The sequence below is a fragment of the Hemicordylus capensis genome, chromosome 2 (genome assembly GCF_027244095.1).
Source record: "Hemicordylus capensis ecotype Gifberg chromosome 2, rHemCap1.1.pri, whole genome shotgun sequence".
In the NCBI taxonomy this organism is placed as follows: domain Eukaryota; kingdom Metazoa; phylum Chordata; class Lepidosauria; order Squamata; family Cordylidae; genus Hemicordylus; species Hemicordylus capensis.
In genome coordinates, this window is record NC_069658.1 from 217,674,068 (window position 1) to 217,699,599 (window position 25,532).

General features: G+C 49.3%; 1 long non-coding RNA gene across 1 annotated transcript in view; it reads right to left on the reverse strand.

Moving 5' to 3' along the window:
• The window catches only part of LOC128346948 (uncharacterized), a 92,371-nt gene extending 74,484 nt beyond the window's left edge, over positions 1 to 17,887 (reverse strand). The window contains exons 1-2 of the long non-coding RNA XR_008317308.1: positions 17,763 to 17,887; positions 8,074 to 8,161 (exon numbers count right to left, since the gene is read on the reverse strand). This is a non-coding gene — a long non-coding RNA (uncharacterized LOC128346948). The remainder of the gene's footprint in view (positions 1 to 8,073; positions 8,162 to 17,762) is intronic.
• Positions 17,888 to 25,532: the final 7,645 nt, after the last annotated feature.

The window sequence follows — 25,532 nt, forward strand, 5'->3', positions numbered from 1 at the left end:
CAGTTGCAGCCAAGCAACAACAAGAGAGAGGGCATGCACATACCTCTTGCTTGTGGGCTTCCCAGAGGCATCTGGTGGGTCACTGTGTGAGACAGGATGCTGGACTAGATGGGCCTTCTTGGGCCTGATCCAGCAGGACTGTCCTTATGTTCTTAAGGAAGCTTCCTGTGTTCCCCTATTCCAAGTAGGTAGGAGGGAATTCAGTGTGTGAGCTCTCTCAGTACTTCCACCTCTTCCGTGTCTTCAGAACTTAGAAATGTCAAGACAACTGCAGCGAGACATGATAGAGGTCTATCAAATCATGCATGGTGTGGAGAAAGTGGATAGAGAGAAATTCTTCTCCTTCTCCCATAACACTAGAACCAGGGGTCATCCCATGAAACTGATTGCTGGGAAATCTAGGACCAACAAACAGAAGTACTTTTTCATACAACGCATAATCAACATGTGGAATTTTCTGCCAGGAGATGTGGTGACAGCCAACAACCTGGATGGCTTTAAGAGGAGTTTGGACAACTTAATGGAGGAGAGGTCTATCAATGGCTACTAGTCGGAGGGCTGTGGGCCACCTCCAGCCTCAAAGGCAGGATGCCTCTGAGTACCAGTTGCAGGAAGTAACAGCAGGAGAGAGGGCATGCCCTCAACTCCTGCCTGTGGCTTCTGGCAGCATCTGGTGGGCCACTGTGTGAAACAAGATGCTGGACTAGATGGGCCTTGGGCCTGATCCAGCAGGGCTGTTCTTATGTTCTGGTTGCTAGTGTTGGGTTTCCTCTGCCACCAACATGCACCCGACATCCGTAACCCAGGGGCGTATCTAGGGTGGGGCAGGCAGGGCACGTGCCCTGGGTGCCACTTGAAGGGGGCACCATTAAAAAAATTTTTTTAATGGCCACCAAAAACAAAATGGCCACTGCACATGATCAAATGGCCTCTGTGAGGCCCTAGGCCATGCCAGGCCTCGCAGAGCCCATTTGAGCATGCACAGCAGCCATTTAGTATTCAGTGGCCATTAAAAAAAATATTTTTTTTAAATGGCCACTGTAAATGGTCCCTGCGAGGCCCTGGAGGCCAGCAGGGGGAGGGGGAACCTTTGCAGACCCCCCACAGCCTTTAGGAAGCCCCCCAAAGGGGCTACAGGTAAAAAAAATTCCTTTTTAAATTTAGTATAAGTCACTGTACACATATTCAGTTTGGCACTATGTACAGAGAACCAGGGCTTGTGAATACTGAGCTGAAGCTTATGAGCTAGGATTGTATTCATTTGCTCTTACTTTGCTTCTTGTGATAAGTGAGTTAAATGTGATGTCTTAATAATATGGCTATTAATGGCGAGTTTGTCTTTGAATCAGTGCAAAATCCTTAGTATTAAGTCCCATGGGGAGTTTCTTGCTCTCTTTCTCTCATTTTAACTGTCTTTCTGAAATACTAGAATATCTTCCAAGCAGTCACAGTGTTTACTCTGCATATCCTTTAATTATTTTCAGAGTATCTGGGAAAAGTCAAATTCTCCATTTATTTTTAAAACTTATGTAATAGTGATGCTACGATGCATAGTAGAGAATTAGACAGACACTTCTGTTTAGTTTTCCAAGTACACCTCCATAGTATTTGGGTATTTCATGAGCCCCAGCATACTGAAATTTGTAGTTTCCCAGCATTTTTTGGTCTGGCTACGTCCATTGTTAAATAGTTCTTGAAATATTAAAAGATTAATGAGCTTGACTTGTATTTTTCAGCTGATATTATGGTAAAGTTATCTGAAAGATGGGTATCAGATATTTGGACAAGGGGCACAATTTCAGTGCTTGCCCTAGGTGCTATTTTCCCTAGATACGCCTCTGCCGTAACCTATATCTGAAATTGGGTGGCGAATATCAGCTGCAGAGGGAACATGACCACCGGCAATCTGACATTTCCCGGTTTGGACAAAACTGAAGAGGCAGAAGTACCAGCAGCATGCATGCACTCGCCAGGAACTGGCGGTTCCCTCCCACTTGCTTGCCTCCGTTATGTGTGAAGCCAGCCTCTCTGGAGAAATCAAGCTTCAGAAGAGAAAACATTGACAGCAAAGATCCGCTCGATCTTCTCAAAATGCTCAAATGTTTATGCTCCAAATATTCAAACATTTACTCAAAAGAATGTTAAGGAGAATTCTGGGAAGTCTGTTCATTTTCAGCCAGCATTTTTTTGTTTTTAAAATTTGAGATCATCATGTATTTTGCTTTTCCAACGCAGCCCTGGATGGCAGATGCCAGCCACTGGAAATCCCTCACTGAAGCTTTCAGTTTCTGATCAAGAGAAATGCTCTTGGTAGATCCGAGTGACTGGGGTAAGAAATGGACCTCTCTCCCTGGGAGGGAATCCTGCCACAGAAAACTAGTTAGCCCCCAGGCACGATGGTCTTGGCCTTCTCCCCCTTCTTTCTTTGCTTTGGATACAGCACATATAACTCCAATTATCCAGATCTGTCTTTAAAACTGCTCCTGAGGAATTGCATGCAGTATTAATAATCCATGTCCGGGGGAAGAACCTTTCATCAGCAAAATTTACATGGTGTGTTAATTTTGTGCCAGTGTGGTGTGATAGTTAAGAGTGCTGGACTAGGACTGGAGACACCTGAGTTCATAGGAACATAGGTAACTGCCATATACTGAGTCAGACCATTGGTCTATCTCAATATTGTCTTCACAGACTGGCAGCGGCTTCTCCCAGGTTGCAGGCAGGAATCTCTCTCAGCCCTATCTTGGAGATGCTGCCAGGGAGGGAACTTGGAACTTTCTGCTCTTCCCAGAGTGGCTCAATCCCCTAAGAAGGGGAATATCTTGCAGTGCTCACACATCAAGTCTCCCATTCATATGCAACCAGGGCAGACTCTGCTTAGCTATGGGGACAAGTCATGATTGCTACCACAACACCAGCTCTCCTCTCCGGGGAGAGTTCAAATCCCCATTCAGCCATGATACTTACTGGGTGACTCTGTGCCAGTCACTTCTCTCTCTCAGCCTAACCTACTTCATAGGGCTGTTGTGAGGAGAAACTTAAATATGTAGTACACCGCTCTGGGCTCCTTGGAGGAAAAGTGGGATATAAAATGTAAAAAATAAAATAAAAATAATAAATAAATAAAACTAAGTGTTGGTGCGGGGACCCCTGGAGGGGCATCAGAAAAAGAGCAAGGCACAAGCTGTGGAGCTGCTAATCCCTGCTAAATGAGCAAAGAGGCATCTTTTTAAAGTGGTGATTCTCTTTATTGAGCAGGGGGAGAGCAACTGGCCCTATCCATCCCCAGCACAGCATCCCTCCAGTGGCTGATGCTGGGGTCAACCTTATGTTTCATTTTAGACGGTGAGCACTTTGGGGACGGGGGGCGCATCTTATTTATGTATTCTTTATTTTTCTGTGTAAACCGCTTTGAGAACTTTGGTTGAAGAGCGGTATATAAATATTCGGCGGTGGCAGTGGCAGCGGTTGTCGTAGTAGAAGAAGAAAGACCAAGGGGAGATGCCACAAGGGTGAAGCGTGTGAGGAGGGGGCAAAAGGAAAGAGGGGAGGGCCCGGCTATACTTTCTCCCAATATCATCCCCCCAGTTCTTCTCTGGCTCACCTGCTTTTGCTGTTGCCTTTCTTGTGTTTCTCTCATATTGATTTAAAATTGTGGTGGTGGTGAAAACCCAAAGCATGTTCACCAGCTGCCATCAAGGGGAACGCAGCTGCAGGTTAGTTTGCCTGCCTTTCCCGTGCTCCTAAAACTCCCAGAATAACCCACTCCCCGTTCTGTCCCCCTTGCAAACGGTGTGGCAGACCTGTGGGGAGGGCATTTTTATTTGGCTTTAGTTGGAATGTCTGTGAATATTCTGTGCGGGTCTTTTCAAAGCATACAGCCAAACACAAAACACTCAGCCCTCCCCTGCTCTCAATGTGGTGTTCTAAGCGAATATTTTTGCAGTTCAGTCATTCAAGTCACGTCAAAGTTGTATCAAGTTAGATGATATTAAAAGTGACTGATAAGAAGCAGAAAAGGAAAGTGAGTAATCCAGGCACCTCTCGAACCCAGGCTTCTCTCAAACTCTTTCTTCGTCCACTGCCAAAGATGCTTTCCAGAGGCTCCGCTGCTAGAGTTTTCTCGGCAATGAATATACCGTAATATCCAAAGAGAAGATGACTCTGAATTTCAGAGGACCTCCTTTTAGAAATAGAGGTTAATTACAGTTCTGCTTGTATTTACTTGAAAAGAAGAGGACTCTGAATTTAAGACAACCCCCTGATTTCTATCATCAAAGGACTTGGGGAAACCCTTGCCTTGGATTCAGGTAAATACGGTAACACTCTTCTGCAACAGTGCAGTTAAGTTCCCAGTTCTGAGGATTTTCTGGGTAGGCAACAATATGAAGCTACTAGCTGACCCGAGTGCCGCTGCTGCGGCCGGGGCGGGCCGCCCCGCCGACCCACCACTACTGTGCTGTCGGGCGGGGCGGGCCGCCCCCGCCACCTCACATCTGCGGCCGGGGTGGGACCCGCCGCCTGGCCCGCCGCCTCGCCTCCGCAGCCGGGCCCGGCCAGGCCCACCGCCTCGCCTCCGCGGCCGGGCCCGCTGGCTCCACGGCCATGGCCGCCGCCGCTGCCACTGTTCTCCTGGGTGCGCCAGCCAATCAGGCACCCCCGCAGCCCAGCCAATCAGCTGGGCTGCCGGGACGCATATTTCCCTGGCACACCCAGGATAATTCTATATATAGATTCTCACTGATCATGAGACTCGCTTCGGAGTGTGCACAGACCGGGAAAATGCACAAACTGTATGCTGTAGCGGCGTTTGCTACACACACAAATCACACACACATACCATTATGCACTGCTGAATTCTCCTTTTATAAAGCCCCGCTTCTATGACATCACAGAAATACATCCAATGGCAAGGCAGCCGAGCTTTTCACCTCTTTTCTCTAATATAATGTAAACCCTTTTCCTCCAAACCCCAAGGATTTCCCAGTGGTGGCCTCAGAATCCTGGCCTGCCCTTGAGTAAAGGAACTTCAGCAAAAGATACTGGTTGCCTGAGGACATAGGAAGCTGCCTTCTACCGAGTCAGACCCTTGGTCCATTTAGCCCAGTATTGTCTACACAGACTGGGAGTGGCTTCTCCAAAGTTGCAGGCAGGTGCTTTTCCCCGCCCTTAGAGATGCCGGGGAGGGAACATGGAACCTTCTGCATGCAAGCAGGCAGGGGCTCTTCCCAGAGCGGCCCCATACCCTATGGGGAATATATTACAGTGCCCACATGTAGTCACCCATCCAAATGCAAACCAGGGCAGACCCTGCTTAGCAAAGGGGACAATTCGTGCTTGCTACCACAAGGCCAGCTCTCCTCCCTTCTGTTTCTGTTCTTTGCAGGTGCTCTGTGCAGCATCTGGGTCTTGGGAGTCCAGCAAACACCACCACCTTGCCACCTTTTCGAGCCAGCCTTCTTGGTGCCCGTTCTTCCTCCCTCGCAGCATTAGAGACCTCTGTGGAAGCAATCGGTTTTTTCACATAACCGCAGCAGCCAGCTTAAGCAAACATTGCTATCTGATGAAATTTGCAATTACATATCTCATTGCTGGGGTTCGCGCTTGTCATCCCTGGACTGCAATAGTGACGGGAAGCCAACGGAAGGCCTCAGACACCTCCAGCAGCGGGGATAAGGAATGGCGGGGGGGGGGGAATAAAGAGGATTAAAGGAGCTGGCTGTTGCCTTGCCTAATTAGCAAAGCTGCTTAATTAAGAAGTGTTAAGTCCACAGGCAGCAATGTCTGCTGCCGATAGAAGGCAGCGCTTTGTTCTCCTTTACCTGAGTCACACTGTGGGTTGCAACTCCTTCCCAGTGGCAGAAGGTTCCACAGATTACCATTGCGCAACCCTAGCAAGTTCCCATCCCAGTGGCAGGTGGTAAAACTGATTGCAACAGTAAAACTGATTGCCCCTCTCTTTGGCAACAGCTGCTAGGAGGGATGCTGGGCTGGGCTGAATCAAGCCTGTTGTTCTCCACCTGCTTTAAAAGGTGCCACTTTGTCTAGATGACATCGTTGCCAGAAGGTTTCTGGGGGTGGGAGTGGGAAATCATCCAGGAGAGCATCACTGCATGCACTGGGGAGAGGAATCATCGACTCATAACATGGGTAGGGACTTTTGAGGTCCTCTAGTCCAACCCCCTGCGTGGTGCAGGAAGCGGCTGCAGCAGTGGATGAGGGAAGATTTGGGTGCACCCCTCCTCAAAGGTTGACCCTCAGATTATCTGGGAGGGACTTTCGACACACTCTGAACTAGACCAAGGGTCTGACTCAGGATACGGCATCAAAGGACGCCTTGCCCCACACTCCTGGATTGCACAACGAATGGAGAGCGGTGTCACTTGTAAAGAAGGGGTAGAGAGCTGGTCTTATGGTAACGAGCATGGATTGTCCCCTTTGCTAAGCAGGGTTCACCTTGGTTTGCATTTGGATGGGAGACTACATATGAACACTATCTTCTGTAAGAGTTTCCCCTTAGGAGATGGGGTGGTACATAGGAACAACATAGGAACATAGGAAGCTGCCATATACTGAGTCAGACCTTTGGTCTATCTACCTCAGTCTTGGCTACATAGACTGGCAGTGGCTTCTCCAAGGTTAATAATAATAATAATAATAATAATAATAATAATAATAATAATTCAATTTCTATACCGCCCTTCCAAAAATGGCTCAGGGCGGTTTACACAGAGAAATAATAAATAAATAAAATCGATCCCTGTCCTCAAAGGGCTCACAATCTAAAAAGAAACATAGGATAGACCCCAGCAACAGTCACTGGAGGTACAGTGCTGGGGGTGGATAGGGCCAGTTACTCTCCCCCTGCTAAATAAAGAGAATCACCACGTTAAAAGGTGCCTCTTTGCCAAGTTAGCAGGGTAGGGTGGCCGGCAGGAATCTCTCTCAGCCCTATCTTGGAGATGCTACCAAGGAGGGAACTTGAAGCCTAGATGCTCTTCCCAGAGCGGCTCCATCCCCTGAGGGGAATATTTTACAGTGCTCACATTTCTAGTCTCCCATTCATATGCAACCAGGGTGGACCCTGCTTCGCTAAGGGGACAAGTTATGCTTGCTACCACAAGACCACCTCTCCTCTCAAGGTAGCTCCGAGGTAGAGCATCTGCTTTGCATGCAGAAGGTCCCTGGCTCAATCCTTCGCAGTATCTCCAAGATAGGGCTGAAAGAGATTCCTGCCTGAAACCTTGGAGAGTCACTGCCAGTCAGTGTAGACAATACTGAGCTAGATGGACCAAGGGTCTGACTCAGTCTAAGGCAGCTTCCTGTGTTCCCATGTCCAAAGCTCCCAAGGGTCAGATCAGTCCCAAAGAGCTGCTCTGGCAGAAATTGCTGGGAGCATCTTGCTGCCCTGCTGATGCTCCAATAATCTGCCACCTGAAGCCGGTGACTCTATGTGCCTCATTAAAAGGTTGCCCCTGGAAATCCCCAAGCTGCTCCAGGAGGGTACAAGACAGCTTGCAGCAGCCCCCTCCTTCCAGGAAGCCCAAAGCCTTTTGCAGGTTCCTTTACCCCTCTTCTAGCCAGGAGGATTCTGGGAAGGGTGCCTGCGCGTCGCGCACCGAGGCATTAAGGGCTCCCTTGTGCGGCTCTCGACACAGCCTGACAAAGTGCCCTGACACAGGCAGGCATCCATCACGCCACCAGACTTAAGAAAACAGCGCCACGTTTCTAGGGACTCAGTGCAAACACAGAGTGAGTTACGGCACAGAGGGAGGCCCAGGAGGAGAAGCAGTGCCAGAGCGGGGAGCGAAAGGGGAAAGGAGCTTAATTTGCAGAACTGGAGGCCTTGGATTCATTGTGGTTCTATGTAGCATGTTATATAATTCGTGTTGATGGACTTACACTTGAATATTGAGGAGTTGTGTGCCTGTGTTTAAATATTATTTAAACAAACAAATAAATATGTTATTAAATGATGTACAACTTGATTGATCTATATTGATTGATCAATATAGGTATAGAAATCGAATGAATGAATGAATGAATGAATGAATGAATAAAGCTGCAGCCTACCTCCTTATTCCAGCCATGTCCATTTCCTCGCTTTCTGCACCTCTGCACCGCTGTCCCTGGACCAGGAGCCAGCAATGTGAAGCAGCTGCTAAAAAGGCAAACACAATCTTAGGTTGCATTTGTGGAAGGAAAGTGTCCAGATGATGAAAGAGACCTCACTTCCAGTACTGGGGCACTGATAAACTGGACTGGATTCAGAGGAGGGTAACCAAGATGGTGAGTGGGGCCTGGAAGATGGGAGGAGAGCTGGTTTGTAGTAGGAAAGAAAGATTGTGCCGTCGAGTTGGTGTCGACTCCTAATGATCACATTCCATGTGATTCTCTTGAGAATACAGGAGTGGTTTACCAGTGCCTCTGCCCGCGCAGTATGAGATAATGTCTTTCAGCACCTCCCTATATCGCTGCTGCCCAATATAGGGGACTACAAATGTATTTACTAGTAGCAAGCATGAATTGTCCCCTTTGCTATGCAGGGTCTGCCCTGGTTTGTATTTGAATGGGAGAATACATATGAACACTGGAAGATCTTCCCCTGAGGGGATGGGGCCGCTCTGGGAAGAGCACCTTCATGCTTGTATGCAGAAGATTCCAAGTTCCCTCCCTGGCAGCATCTCCAGATAGGACTGAGAGAGATTCCTGCCTGCAACCTTGGAGAATCTGCTGCCAGTCTGTGCAGACAATACTGAGCTAGAAGGACCAATGGTCTGACTCAGTACAAGGCAGCTTCCTATGTCCATATATTCCTAAGCCAAATCCTAAAAGGATGGTTAAAGAAGCTCAGTGTGTTTAGCCTGAAGAAGAGAATACTAATGGGAAATATAAGAGCCATCTTCAAATATCTGGAGAGCTGTTACAGAATAAGAAGTGGTCTTGTTTTTGGTTGCTCCTGAAGGCAGGACTATAACCACTAGATTGAAATACAAGGAAGCAGATTCAGGTTAAACATTGGGGAGAATTCCCTAACAATAAGAGTAATTGGACTGTGGAACAGCCTGCCTCATGCAACAGCAGGCTCTCCTTTGCTGGAGGTTTTCAAACAGAGGTCAGATGGCATCTGTCAGGGATGCTGTAGAAGATACCTGCACTGAGCTGAAGGCTGGGCTAGGAAACCTCTAAGGCCCCTTCCGACTCAAACGTTCTGAGGATCTATGACCCGATGGTGCCACGCATCTGCCCTAAACCTGTTCCTACCTCACTAGCCTTGATCCTGTGGATGTCACTCAAGCCTCGTATGCAGGGGTGTAGCTATAATGGAGGGGATGGGTTCATGGAACCCGGGCCCCGAACTCCTGAGGGGCCCCCAGATCCACCCCTCCATATTTTCTTCATCATTCATTCATTCATTCATTCATTCATTCAATTTTTATACCGGCCTTCTAAAATGGCTCAGGGCAGTTTCCAATTAAAACAAAACCATTAAAAGCAATCTATTATATTAATTCTCCTGGGTGCGCCTTCACCTAGCTCAACTAGTTAACAGTTAAAACAGAGATTATAAAACACCACAAAACAACAATTAAACCGTCAAAACAGCTTAAAAACCCTGAAAAACCAGGTTACAACATTAAAACCATTTACAACAATTTAAAAACCCTGGAAGGCCAGGCCAAACAGATGGATTTTGAGGGCTCTCCGGAAAGCCAATAAGGAATTCAAATTACGGATTTCTGCAGGGAGTGCATTCCATAGCCCAGGAGCTGCTACAGAGAAGGCCCGTCTCCCTCACTCTGAGGGGTGCCAGGGAGAGGGGCATACACGTGCCTTCTCCCCCCTACGCCCCCTCCCCTATGCCCATATGTGTCCCAGAGCATGGTCCTAAGGGCAAACAATACAGCCACCTTGAAGAAGCAAATTTAGGTGTGGTCAGTGACTGGATGGGGGACCCATGTATTCCACCTTTGAGGTTGAGGGCCTAGCTCAGTGGTACAGCATGCAAAGGATCCCAGTTTCGATAGCAGCATCTCCAGGTAGGGCTGGGAAAGAATCTTCCTGCAAGCTTGGAGAAGCTGCTGCCAGTCAGAGTACCCAGTACTGAGCTAGATGGAGCAAGAGTCTGACTCAGTAGACGGCAGCTCCCTATGTTCCTATATCCCGCAAGTCCCTGACACCGTGACAGCACTCAGCTTCCTTTCATGCAGCTTCAAAGCAAGCCTTCCCACCTGTGGCACTGCCAGACCTTGCACAGACCCACGGCATTCTCTTTGATTAATACCGCGTGGGTCACATGAAGAACACACTAGTATTATCACAGAAAGAACAAGGCCTGCGTCATTCTGCCTTTCGTCGAGGATGTGTCAGCATCCAGCCCTTGGCTCCACCGGATGGCATGATGTACAGATATTTCACTGAGCTGATGGCACTTCCATGCACACCACCCCCAGTCGGAGAACCAGCCACTGGCCAAGTGCTGGACCCCTTCCAGGCCATTCTGTACTGTCGTGGGAAGACACAAGCTTCATTTGCTCGTGTCTCCCTCCTTGGAAGCAGCTGAAGACTCAGAGAGCTAGGTTTCCTTGGCTTCTGAGTCGAGATGTGCAAAACCACATCCCACCGATTCTGTGATAGCTGCCCTGGATTCCAACCAGCTTTTAGGGACACTTTTACAATTATCCTCATTGGAATCGTTTCTGGATGTCTGATTTACCCAAGCCCTGTTCACACCCTGTTCACACATTCTGTACAGGAGTATGCAAGTACAGATCTGAATTACACCCTGTTCACACACTATGTTGAACACTTGTACAGTCTGTGCAGGGGTATGTAAGTACAGATCTGCCTGCAGGAACAGTTATTCACATATTGTGTTGAACACATTTATAACAGCACATTTCTTCTCTGTAGCTTGAGGGACCTGTTCCCAGCAGGGCCTGTACCCAGGTTCACTGTTAACATGAACCCAGATGCAGTCAGTCACACAAAAGCCTGTACCTGTGTACGGACACTTTTCAGATAAACTAGAAGGGGAGAGAGTAGAACCAGGAGTAGAGCAGACAGAAACACATGACAGCTGGTCAAAAAGGTCAGCTGACAGTAAGTGACACAGCAACGGCAGGTAAGAGACTCCGCATACTGGTGTTTATATACATAGGAACATAGGAAACTGCCATATACTGAGTCAGACCATTGGTCCATCTAGCTCAGTATTGTCTTCACAGACTGGCAGTGGCTTCTCCAAGGTTGCAGGCAGGAATCTCTCTCAGCCCTATCTTGGAGATGCTGCCAGGGAGGGAACTTGAAACCTTTTGATCTTCCCAGAGTGGCTCCATCCCCTAAGGGGAATATCTGACAGTGCTCACACATCAAGTCTCCCATTCATATGGAACCAGGGCAGACCCTGCTTAGCTAAGGGGACAAGTCATGCTTGCGACCACAAGACCAGCTCTCCTCTCTTGATACCGATCCTAGAAGCTTCCAAACCAAGATAGGCGAGTTGGGGTGCTTGGTTGCTAATGAAAACATAGATATAGTGGGCATAACGGAAACCTGGTGGAATGGTGAGAACCAGTGGGACACGGTTATTCCTGGACACAAACACTACAGAAAGGACAGGGAGGGGTGGAATGAAGGTGGAGTAGCATTGTATATCAAAGAAGGGATAGTTTCCAACAAACTAGGAAACCTAGAAGGACCAGAGTCCTCCACAGAAGCATTATGGTTGACAATACAAGGACTGAAAGGAAATGTGTTACTAGGGTCGTGCTGTTGCCCTCCCCATCAAAATGCTGAGCGTGACCTGGAGTTGGAGAAGGAAATCAGAGAGACAGGGCTCTAATAATGGGTGACATCAATTACCATCACATAAAGGTAAAGTGTGCCATCAAGTCGATTTCGACTCCTGGCGCCCACAGAGCCCTGTGGTTGTCTTTGGTAGAATACAGGAGGGGTTTACCATTGCCTCCTTCTGCACAGTATGAGATGATGCCTTTCTGCATCTTCCTATATCGCTGCTGCCCGATATAGTACCAGCGAGGATATGAACCGGCAACCTTCTGCTTGTTAGTCAAGCATTTCCCCGCTGCGCCACTTAAGGTGACATCGCATCACATAGGCTGCATAGACTGGGCAAATTCACATGTCGATATTGACAGAGAGGCCAAATTTCTATACATGTTAATGGACTGTTCCTTAGAACAGTTGGTGACAGAACCAACCAGAGAGAAGGCAACCTTGGACTTAATCCTGAGTAGTGTACAGGACCTGGTGTGAGATGTCGGAGTCATAGAACCATTGGGGAATAGTGACCATAGTGTGACCCAATTCAGCTTATATGTGAGTGGAGCATTGCCAAGAAAGTCCAACATGAATGCCTTTGACTTGAGAAGGGAAAACTTCTCAAAAATGAGGGGATTGGTAAAAAGAAAGATGAAGTGGGAAGTCAGGAGGGTCAAATCACACCAGAATCCATGGAACCATATAAATCAATCAATCAAAGAAACAAACAAACAAACTTATTTAAAACAATAATATAAGCTCAGTTGGAATGTATACCAAGAAGGAGGAAAGGTGGCACCACGTTCAGGAGGACACCAGCGTGGCTAACAAGAAGAGTCAGGGAAGCTATTAAAGGGAAGAACACTTCCATCAGAAAATGGAAGTCCTGCCCAAATGAAGAGAACAGGAAGAAACATAAATTCTGGCAAAAGAAATGCAAGGAGTTAATAAGGGGTGGAAAAAGAGAGTTTGAGGAGCATATAGCTAGGAATGTCAAGGGGAATAACAAAAACTTCTTTAAATATATCAGAAGCAGAAAACCTGCCAGGGAGGCAATTTTGACCTTTAGGTGATGAGGGCATGAAAGGGGTTATTAAGGAGGATAAGGAGACTGCAGAGAAGCTGAATGAGTTCTTTGCATCTGTCTTCACAGCGGAGGATACCGACCATATACCCATTCCAGAAGTGAGCTTCTCTGGCTTGGAGCCTGAAGAACTGGGCCAGTTTGAGGTAACAAGAGAGAATGTTCTAAACTGTCTTGAAAAATTAAAAATTAACAAATCTCCAGGGCCAGATGGCGTCCATCCAAGAGTTCTGAAGGAACTCAAATGTGAAATTGCTGATCTCCTAGCTAAAATATGTAACTTGTCCCTATAGGCAGGCTCTGTACCAGAAGACTGGGAAGTTGCTAATGTAAGTCCAATTTTCAAGAAGGGATCCAGGGGGACTCTGGGAAACTACAGGCCGGTTAGCTTCTGTGCTGGGTAAACTGATAGAAAGCATAAAGGTAAAGTATGCCAAGTCTATTTCAACTCCTGGCGCCCACAGAGCCCTGTGGTTTTCTCTTGGTAGAATACAGGAGGGGTTTACCATTGCCTCCTCCCATGCCGTATGAGATTATGCCTTTCAGCATCTCCCTATATCGCTGCTGCCCGATATAGTACCAGCAGGGATTCGAACTGGCAACCTTCTGCTTGTTAGTCAAGCATTTCCCCGCTGCGCCATTAGGTGGCTGATAGAAAGCATACTTAAGGATACAATTGTTAAATATATAGAAGAACAAGCCTTGATGAAGGAGAACCAGCATGGCTTCTGCAAGGGCAAGTCTTGCCTCACTCACCTTGTGGAGTTCTTTGAGAGTGTCAGCAGGCATGTGGATAAAGGTGACGTAGTTAGTCATAGTATGACATAGTATACTTGGACTTCCCAAAAAATGTTTGGCAAAGTTCCCCACTGAAGGCTCATGAGTAAACTTAGCAGTCATGGGATAAGGGGACAGGTACATGTGTGGATTGGTAACTGGTTGAAGGACAGGAAACAGAAAGTAGGAATAAATGGTCAGTTTTCACAATGGAGAAAAGTAAAAAGAAGGGTCCTCCTTTGGGCAGATCTTCATATGATCTGCCCAAAGAAATGAAGGGGCGGAAATGCCAGGGACACATCAAGATTCAGCAGCAATCCACTTTGGTGTCCCTAGGAGCTTTCCATTGGGAACAATGGGATATTTTGAGTTTCCTCATTGTTCCCTATGGCCAGAACAAACTGCACTCACAGGATGCGTACGTCAGTTTTGCATTGTAATTTGAAGTTCATTTTGCAACACTGCCTTGAAAAACGCTGCAGATTAGAAGCACACATTAAAAGGGAATTTGTCCCTCCCAACACAGAACAACACACATTTTCAAACACAGCCCAAAAATGGCCAAAAAAGAATCACTGACCCAGAATCCACTGCCAGCCACAGTGCCTGCACTGCAGTAACATCATTTGGCACAAGTCGCTCTCTCACGGACACAATTATATGACTCCTTACTTCAGCATTGCAACAGCTGCCACAGCAGCATCCTTAGAAGCAAGCATAGCCATCAGCTCAACTAGAGCAACTTCAGCCACATTTTGACTGAGTACACCTTGCAATGCAGAATGCAGGTTGCAGAGACTAGAGCAGTGAGCGAAGCACAGATTAATCTCAAGGCCAGACATGGAGCTCATCACAGCAATTACCAAGAAATATTACACTTACACACACAAAACACACACACACAGCTGCCACTGTCCATATCTCACCACAACACTATCTCACAAACAAGTCAAACCACAACTCAAGGAAGGAAGGCACCCAAGTTCTGCCTATGTCAGTCTGAGATCCAGCAAAACTAGTTAGTTATAGCAGCAATAGCACAGCATATAATACTCAGTGCTGAGAAAAGAAAAACACAAAATCAAACCTCCCTTCCTCCTCTCCTCTTCAAGAGAGGCACACTATAAGGGCTCTCTCTGCCTCTCAGTCCTTTTGAATACATTTTGAAATTCCCTCCTTTTGTGTTTCCCCTCCCTTCCCTGCCCTTCCCCTGCCAATGGGGGCACAGTTGCCCATGAAAACACTTGATTGATATGATAACAAGCTAACAAAGATTCAAGGAGATTGCGAGCCAGTCACAAGCCAACTATAAACCAGTGCCAGAAAACCAATCAGCAAGGGGAAAACAGCCCTCCAAAATGGTGCTTTGAATGTCAACTCGAAACATTCCGAACGAAACAGGGCTGTTCTGTTTGTAACTCGAAACAGGCTCTTTATCTGAAGGTTGTTCTGTTTCAAGCTTGAAACACTCAAAATGGCCTGTCAGAATGTACCAATGGCAAAACGTTCTGCAGATAGCTGAAGTGTGGAGAAGAAGTAGGCAGAGGAGGTTGGGAGAATATCAGTCTAGAGAACCTCCAGAGTCCCTTCCAGCTCTCACATTCTAAATTAAAGATGGGAACAATTTGGGAGGCCTTAATTACAAGTCCTGCCACCATCAGAGGCAAGTTTATCAAGCAGAGCAGAATGTCCCAACCCATTTTTAGAATTTCCCAAGAAAAAGATGCTAAATCTGAATCATCGATGACTGCATGTCAAATCTTGCTGTTCTACCAGGGCTCTGAAATGCACCTGCAGGTCCTGTACTGAATGATTGATGATTTTACGACTGAGTTGTACCTTTACTTTAATGATTGATACGGGAGTTTCCGACTCCTTTTCAAGTTCCCTTTATGTCAGGGCCAAAGGAGAGGTTGCGTTAAGCCCGTCATTAGCGCTGATGGGCTCAGCTCTTCTTTTAAAAATAGATGATGAATCGGCACTCTCATGGATCGGAACTGAGGGGGGTTAGGGTTAGAACTATCCCAATTTTCTCCCTGTTTTTGCCCCTTGGGGTGCCTTGTTTGGTTTTATTCATGTGAGTTGCTAGAGCGATCATCCTTCAGGATTCAGCTCCCTCTCGAGTGCCTCTAGAAATGAAATTTCCAAGCAGGAGGGTGAATGCATCCTGTCTCTGGCACACCTGCCAGTCGTGGCTCATCCTAACAAGCTGGCGGGGGGGGGGGGTACAAAATGAGGCACAGCTGCCGCTGCTTCCTGGCAACAGCTCAGATTGCTCATCTCTCTCCTACCCTGCCCGTGAGCCACATTGCCTGCAGGCTGACCATTCGTCAGGAAGAGCTGTATGGTTAACCTGATGAATGGCAGCACAGCTGCCAGGCAGGGCGAGAGAGAGACACACACACACACACACACCCGGGCTCCTTGCTACTTTCACCTGCATGTCAGTCGCTACCAAGCATGGAGGTGCCATGCAGTGTGTAGCATCTAGCAGGGGGAATCCAGTCTCCAGCCATGTGGATTGATGGGTGAAGAGCGTGTGCAGTCATGCTTGGGATGAGAATGGGTAATTGTGAGCACATCCCGACATCCGCCTGCAAAACATCGAAGGGTCTGAGCCTGGGTCATCTGCTTGAGTCATCTGGAAGAATGTGTTCTGTGTGTGCACTTTATGAGCTGCTTCCCATTTGTGGCATCCTTGTAGTCCAAAGTGTACATCACTCACCTCCCAGGTTCCTCCGCCACATCCCAATACATTGCACTCCACGCCCCCGTTGCTCGGCCACGCCCCTACACACTTCACACCACACCCCCAGGTTGCTTGGCCACACCCCCTATACATTATACACCACACCTCCCACGTTGCTTGACCACGCCCCCTACATGTACACCTCCACCCCCAGATCGATTGGCCCCCCCCCACAATTTTACACACCTTCCACGCTGCTTGGCCACGCCCCTACACATTGCATACCACACCCCCAAGTTGCTTGGCCACACCTCCTACACATCATACACCACACCTCCCACGTTGCTTGACCACGCCCCCTACATGCACACCCCCACCCCCAGATCGATTGGCCACACCCCCTACAATTTTACACACCTCCCACGCTGCTTGGCTACGCCCCTACACATTGCACACCCCACCCACAGATTGCTTGGCCATATTTGAACCGGGGCCTGCCCAAGGCTCATGGGCTCCCCAGGCAAAGCCCGCCTGGGCACACACCACCACCCTTGTCGCCCGCCCAGGCAACCCCCACCGCCCCATTGCCCGCCAGCCCTCCTTGCCACAGCTGAACGCTGCGATGGTGGCCAGCTGGAGGGTGAGCGGGCAACTGGCCGTATGCACCTGCCCTCCTTGCCGCTGCCGCCTCCACCCACTGCTTTTGCAGTGAACTATAATGATGCCATGATAGCTCACCACAAAAGCAAGGGGGGGGCGGCGGTGGCGAGGAGGGCGGGCGGGCAGGCAGGTGGGTGATGGGGAACACCCGCCCTCTTGCCTGCCTTCCTCATCACGGCCCCCTCTGCCTCCACTCGCCTCCACGGCAGCGGGTGGAGGTGGCAGGAGTGATGAGGAGGGTGGGTCGGCCAGCGGGCGGGCATTCCTCATCGCCCGCCCGGCCTCCTTTCTTGCTGGTGCTGTGAAAGTGCGGGAGGATGCAAAGGCTAACTGGGGATCACTTCATGGAGGAGAGGTCTATTGACGGCTCCTAGTCGGAAGGCTGTGGGCCACCTCCAGCCTCGGGGGTGGGGTGCCTCCGAATACCAGCTGCAGGGGAGTAAGAGCAGGAGGGAGAGGGCATGCCCTCCACTCCTGCCTGTGGGCTTCCAGCGGCATCTGGTGGGCCACGGTGCGAAACGGGATGCTGGACTCGATGGGCTTCCTTGGGCCTGATCCAGCAGGGCTGCTCTTCTGTTCTTAAAGGCTGCATGGCAGGAGCAGAGGGCAGCAGGGAGTGCCCGCCATCACGCCGACAAGCCCCACCCACCGGCAGGACTCACCCAGGTGGGTGAAGGGCGTAGGCCGGTCCTGGGTCCCACGTGGCCCAGGCCATTGCTTCCGCCCGCCGCTCGCTTTGCACCCTAAGTGGGCGCTTAGCTCCCTTACTTGCCGGCAGGCCGGGGCCTACTGATTCCGACCGGCCCCAGAGCAGCTGAGTCGCCTCTTCCGGGTCTTCCTCCCCAGCAAGGCCATGCGGGTGGGTTCTCCTGCAAACCAATCACTCCAGAGGCTCACTGCCAGGAAGACAAGAAGGAGAAGAAAACTACCCGAAAAGAAACAAGCAGAGTCTCCATGGCAACGGCAGGATATATAGAGCCGTTTGTTTGCAAAACATTGGCCCTGGATGGCTTTGTTCGATGAGGGCGCTCTCAACTCCAGCTGAGCCAGCAAGCCTCCCAAGCCACATGTTAGAACCTAAGAGCAGCCCTGCTGGATCAGGCCCCAGGAAGCCCATCGAGTCCAGCATCCTGTTTCACACAGTGGCCCACCAGATGCCGCTGGACGCCTGCTGGTTTTCAGAGGCATTTTCCTGCTTCCCCAGGCCCAGGGGCTTATTGTCTCCATTCCTGGGCCACAAAACTGCTTCAAAGTCTTGACCTTTGACCTGGAACTCCTAGGCCTCCTAATCCCAGAGCAGGCAGTGGATTGTGATGACTCAGTGGAAAGAGAGGATGCACTCTGTATGTGCTCAGGGACATGCTGCGTTTGGTTAGAATTACATACTCAGGCCCCAGAATTCTCCCCCCCCCCACAAACTTATATCCCGCTCTTCCTCCTAGGAGCTCAGAGCAGTGTGCATGGATATGTTTCTCCTCACAACAACCCTGTGAGGTAGGTCAGGCTGAGAGTTAAGTGACTGGCCCACAGTCACCCAGTGAGTTTCATGGTTGAATGGGGATTTGAACCCGGGTCTTCCCAGTCCTAGTCCAACACTCTAACCGCTATGCTATGCTGGCACTATGAATTGGCACTACAAACAAATTATGGGGAAACCTTCCTTGGGATTGTAAGGAGAACTACCAGGTGGGTTGGGTTGAGTGTCTCTGAGCATGTATTGAGTGCCTCTGTCTGGTAGGGACCTCCTGGTGTCAGAGATTCTTGAGTCTGTTCAAGGCCTGGAGCCTAATAGGGATGTGCACGGAACCGGCTGGCCCGGTTCAGTTTGAGTCCAGACCGGACTTGAACCCAACCGGGCAAGTTCGGTCCGGCACCCCGCTGAACCCCACTGGTTCGGTTCAGTCCGGGGTGGTCTGTGAACTTCTCAAAGTTTTTTTCTTTTTAAAAAAATAACCTTTAAAATGCTCCTTGAGGTGGTGGGGGGGTGCATGGAGGTCCCCCCTACCCCCTGCAGGCCTCCTAAATCACCCCCTCTGGCCCGTTTGGCTGGTTCTTTGGCCCCTTCAGGCCTCCAGCGCGGTGGATAAAATGGCCGTCGCCGCGCATATGCAAATGGTCTCTGCGAGGCCAGGCCTAAGCTCCCTTAGCCCACTTTCCATGGGCTGTGGGAGCCACCGGGCGAGCCCTGTGCTCCCAAGGCAGCTAGCCGCCTAATTCACCCTCCCCTTAAATGAGGTTCACGGAGCAAGTGCTCCGTTAATCTCATTTCATTGCTCGTGTGTCGCCATAGCGTGTGGTGACACACAAGTACACCCCTGACCGGGAGGCTGCAAGCAACGTCCCAGGCTTGGGGGGCTCTCCAGGATGCTCTGTGCACTCTTGCCGGGCAACCTGGACCTTCCGGGGGCTGCGCGGCCCCAATACCTGTAGCCCCCACAGCTCTGTGATAGAGCCAGCAGCTGTATGGGCAGCCAATCTGGCCACCCAGTTAGGAGCAGCTGCTCATCTGAGGGGCTCTCCCCACAGACCTGGAAGAAGCTCTTCTCACGGATTGTGAGAAGAGCTTCCATGTGTGAGCACTGTGAGAGATCCCCTTCAGGGGATGGGGCCACTCTGGGAAGAGCACCTTCATGCTTGCATGGAGAAGGTCTCAGATTTCCTCCCTGGCAGCATCTCCAAGATGGGTCTGAGAGAGACTCCTGCCTGCAACCTTGGAGAAGTTGCTGCCAGTCTGTGTAGACCATACTGAGCTAGATGGGCCAGTGGTCTGACTTGGTAGCTTCCTATGTTCCTAACTCCCATCACACCTGACTATTAGCCACTATGGCTGAGGATGATGGGAGTTGTAGTTCAAAAGCAGCTGGACAGCCAAACCCATGCAGCCTTGTAGCAAGTTCCTGCACGGAGCTGGGGGTTGGACTAGAGGATCTCCAAGGTCCCTCCTCACTCTAACATTCTGTGATTCTGCTTGCTGGCATTGAGGAGGTCCAGCAACCCTCCAGCTTCCAGCACAGGCTGCTGGAGACCGTGAGTTGGAGGACGTCTCCAAGTCTGTACACTGGTGCATCCACCCACGACCATCGCCGGGCCCAGGTAGTGCTTCCCATATATGTGTCAAATCACGCACCCTGTGAGAAATGGCGTGCTGTGTCTCTTTCCAAATTTCTTCCAGTTTAATCTATTTCTGCCCTTTGGGGAGAAAGTCCCTCTGGAAGTGCTGAGAGTGCAAGGCCATGAAGACAAACACATCGAGAGCACAATCCTGACAGGACGCATAAACTCCGGGAGAGCAGGCGAACGGCGCCGTCTTACTCAGCCAGTGTGCTCCCGTTTTTACAGCATGACACTCACTGCCTCGCCAGAAGTCTCTGCCACCTGCTTGTCTTTTCCCCTTGGGGTGTCTGACTATACATCACCGCCAGATCCAGGAGGGCTCTGCCGCGCAGTGCCACCAAACCCGCCATTTATCAGAACACGGGAGGGAGGATGGGTGGCCGCGGTTGGAGATTCCAGTGGATCCAGAACTCATACAAAACGATGCCTCTGCTCTGGGGCATGTAGTTCAAGAAGTTTCCCTAGCCCTATTGTGTGTGAAATGTTATTGATTGATGGATTGGTCCTATTTTTATACCGCCTGATAGGTACATCTGAAATGTTGTGCGGGTTTAGAGATGCCTGTGCACTCGGACATGTTGTCTTGTGAATGGGTGTGCCTGTGTCCATTTTCAAAGTGAGCCTGGATACAAGCCCCTTAAATGTAGGATCCAGCACACACAGCTCCAGCTTTGTCCATAGGTATAGTTATTCACACTGTACCGGTGTTCAACGTAACGTGTGAATAACTATACCTATGGACAAAGCTGGAGTTGTGTGTGCTGTACACTCATCATATGAGTGTTGAACTTAACATGTGAATAGGGCTATTGTCTTAAGGCTAACGAAGATCTAGGGAAAGGCTTGCTAGTTCATTAGATCAGTGGTTCCCAGCTGGTGGTACTCCTGATGTTGCTGTAAGAACACTCCTATCAGCCCCAGCCACAATTGTGTGTAGTTCAGTAACATCTGGAGTAACACTCATTGGGAACCCCTGCATTAGAGGGTATAGAACATAGGAAGCTGCTATATACTGAGTCAGACCATAGGTCTATCTAGCCCAGTATTGTCTTCACAGACTGGCAGCGGCTTCTCCAAGGTTGCAGGCAGGAATCTCTCTCAGCCCTATCTTGGAGAAGCCAGGGAGGGAACTTGAAATCTTCTGCTCTTCCCAGAGCGGCTCCATCCCCTGAGGGGAATCTCTTACAGTGCTCACACTTCTAGTCTCCTATTCATATGCAACCAGGGCAGACCGTGCTTAGCTATAAGGGGACAAGTCATGCTTGCTACCACAAGACCAGCTCTCCTCTCAAACAAGGATTTCCCTTTGCTTTATTTTATTGATGTATCTTTATCTAAATATATGCCTGGCCGTTCCTTTTTTTCAAGTAAGTCCTCAAGCTTACCCAAGCAGCAGGGCTTGGGTGTTCACATGTGTGGCTCTCCTGGGAACCACCATCCGGCATTGGGCATCCCACAATGCACTGTGCAATGAGTACAGTGAATGGAAGGAATCCCCTGGAAGATGGGCGCTCTAAGCACCCATCTCTGTGTCCGCTCAGGCTGCGAGCAGCCCTGGTGGTCACTTGAGCATTTAGCCGGATTGGCGGAGTGTCAGCTCCTGGATCGGACTCGATCCCAGCGGTTCTCACACGCAGCCTAACCCAGGCTGGGCTTCCCTATCCTGGGTTTGGCTGCGCGTGAGAACCGCCTCATTATGTGCAATAAAACGATGCATTAAAAACACAATCACACTTTTCTTTTCAGTTTGCCTTGATGTAATCATTCAATACTTGCTGTTAGATAATATGCTGGACACCCAAATGATATAAAAACCAGTGAGATTCAGGTTTAATTTGAAGCTCATAATTGACAGAGATGCCATTTTTCCGTTATCATACCTTTTCCTTTGGATTTTGCTTAAAAAGGACGTTTGATCAGATCAGATAACTCTGATGATAAGATTGTACTTTATTTGTGGATAATACGTTTGCAAAATAAGTATGCAAAACTGTTTTTATTACTGTAATAATAATACTGTAAGTTTGGAGATGCATCCTATTCTTTTGATCTTATATTATTTCTATTTTCTTTTTCCTTATTTTTGTATCTTTGCATTCTGAAAACCAATAAAATCTATTAACACACACACACACACACACACACACACACACATACACACACAATCACAAACAGAAAACCGCAGCCGTTACAACCTACCACCCATGGGAGTGATGTCACAGTGTCAGTCAGCATAAACCCACAGAATCATAGAATACTAGAGCTGGAAGGGACCTTGGCAGTCTTCTAGTTCAGCTCCTTGCTCAGTGCAGGAAACTCTGACAGTGATCTAGCCACTTTTTGGAAACCTCCAGCGATGCATTAAAAACAGACTGCATGAGGTGGGCTGTTCCATTGTAAAACAACTCTTACAGTTCGGAAATTCTTCCTAATGCCTAGCCTGAACCTGCTTCCTTCTAATTTAGAATCATAGAATTAGATGGGACCTTAGAGATCTTCTAGTCCCAAACCTGCTTAGGGTAGGAATCTAGGGTAGGAATCTATTGCAGCATGGCTGACTGGAAGAAATCCATCCAGGAGCAGCTTCTTCCCAGCAAGAAGGGCTGCACTTTCATCTTCTGTAAAAAGATGCACTTTCATCGTCCTGTAAAAGATCTCTGGTTCTGCAAAGGGTTTGTGCATCGCCTCTCTTTGCTGAGAACTGAGTCGGAGGGCTATAGGCCACCTCCAGCCTCCAAGGCAGGATTGCCTCTGAGTACCAGTTGCAGGGGAGTAACAGCAGGAGAGAGGGCACGCCCTCAACTCCTGCCTGTGGCTTCCAGCGGCATCTGGTGGGCCACTGTGTGAAACAGGATGCTGGACTAGATGGGCCTTGGGCCTGATCCAGCAGGGCTGTTCTTATGTTCTTAACTGCCACTGCTGAGCTCTTCCAAAGCTTATCTGAAATGCCGATAATGGCATTTAGAGAATCCTAGGCTGGAAGCAGAAAAGATGCCAACAGTAAACATGGCAAACCTGCATCAGGTCCCCCCTCCTCACACCTCAGCCTGTCATTCATCAAACCAATGACATGACATCATATGCCCAAGTACAGGATGGAGGAGACCTGGCTTGGCAGCAGGACATGTGAAAGGGACCTCAGTACCTTAGTGGGCCACGAGCCTAAGACCACAAGGTCTTAGTGGACCACATAAGCCAGAGGTTGATGCAGCTGCTCAAAAGGCCAATGCAATCTTAGGCTGCATTAACAGAATCACAGTGCCTGATTGCAAGAAATAACCATTCCACTCTGTTCTGTGCTGGTCAGACCTCACCTGGAATCCTGTGTCCAGTTCTGGGCCCCACATTCAAGAAGGATGCTGATGAACTGGAATTTGTTTAGAAGATGGTAAGGGGCCTGGAAACCAAGTCCTAGGAGGAAGAACTGAAGGAGCAGGATATGCTTAGCCTGGAGAAGAGGACTAATGGGGGCTATGAAAGCTGTCTTCAAATATCTGAAGGCCTGTCACATACAGAAAGTGGATAGAGAGAAATTCTTCTCCCTCTCCCATAACTCTAGAACCAGGGGTGATCCCATGAAATTGGTTGCTGGGAAATCTAGGACCAACAAACGGAAGTACTTTTTCACACAACACATCATCCACTTGTGGAATTCTCTGCCACAAGATGTGGTGACAGCCAACAACCTGGATGGCTTTAAGAAAGATTTGGATAACTTCATAGAGGAGTGGTCTATCAATGGCTACTAGTCGGAGGGCTGTGGGCCACCTCCAGCCTCAAAGGCAGGATGCTTCTGAGTCCCAGTCGTAGGGGAGTGACAGCAGGAGGGAGGGCATGCCCTCAACTCCTGCCTGTGGCTTCCGGCGGCATCTGGTGGGCCACTGGGTGAAACAGAATGCTGGACTAGATGGGCTTCTTTGGGCCTGATCCACCAGGGCTGTTCTTATGTTTTTGTGATTTCTTCTCTCTTATTCCTGAAGACTAGAAACCAGGGGTTGAAAAAGACACAGAAGCAGATTCAGGCCAGGCATTAGGAAAAATTTCATAACTGGAACAGCTGTTTGCCAGGGGGACCCTTTGCCTCATGTAATGGTGGGCTCTCCTTCACTGGAGGTTTTCAGACAGGCTGGATGGCCATCTATCAGGGATGCTACTGCAGATTCCTGCACTGAGCAGGGGGCTGGACTAGAAGACCTCTGAGGTCCTTTCTAACTCTCTAACATTCTAGGATGACACTGCATGTTACCCTGCACCCTTCTCCCCATTATTGGCCATTGCCAAGAGTAGGAAGGTAGACCCACAGTGCAATGAGATCACATTCCGGACACAAAATGTTGTGAGGAGAAAAACCCGGGGGCCAGGTCTGCTGTTTTCCATCACACACACTTAGGGAGCCACGTCTTCTTCTGCCCTCAGCAAAAAAACCAAAACTGAGCCGAACCCCGGAGGACCCAGCTATGCATAATCTCAGTAAAGCCACGCTTGACGGGTGACAGGGGAATGGAGATTTGCACCAGAGTGGGAAAGGTACGTAGCCATGTTTATATTTCCAGGGCCATTTTCAAAAAATGGAGAGAAGTAACCTGGTCTTAAAAATCTGCCAGCGGCAACAGGGAGGCTTGGCGTGCCATGCTTGGAAGCCTCCAAGTAGACACCCCCAACAGAATTATAGGGACGGAAGCCTCGTTCCTGCTCTGTCTTTTGTGAGCGGCTCCCAAGGGCCATTGGGAACAGCTGTTCCCTGCTCTCTGGCTTCAGCTGCCTTGGCCTCTCCAGGCTGACCCATTCAGCACCGTTTTGGGAAGGCCGAGCGCCAGGCCACCCGCCCGCCTCCCTCTTCAGCGGCGCAGGAAGGTCTGGGAGGGGGGCGAGTACAAAGCGACATTCATCCTTTGGGAACATAACCCACTGCAAGGCCCTCAAGGTTGCAGCTGTTCTCTGAATTCATGCACAGCTCTCTCTTCCTTGCTCTCCCGCCCCACACACACACCTCTTCCGCCTCTGCTTACCACCGGAGAAGGCGTGGGGAGCATGCGAGCCCACCCTTGCCTTATGCAGACATCTGAGCTCAACGGCAGTTGCTGAGGAAAAGAGCCGCTGGACTCTGATTGCCACCACAAGCTGATTTTTATGACCAGGGTAGAGTATCTTTTTTTACACCGAGGTAAGCAAATGTTAGCCCTGGGCTGAATCTTCCCCTAAAAATGCTTTGGCCCTAAATCTGGGACACCCCCCTCAACTGGGGAACAAGGCAGATAGTTCAGGGGATGAGAAATGTGGGATGACTTTATAGGCAAGACCCCAGACAATCACACACTGCCAAGACACCCCGCCCCAGCAGAAGAAGCACAGCCAGCATCCTCAGTATGACTCAATGACATGGTCTTTCTTTATCCTCTGGCTTGGAGGAGTCCCTCAAGGACC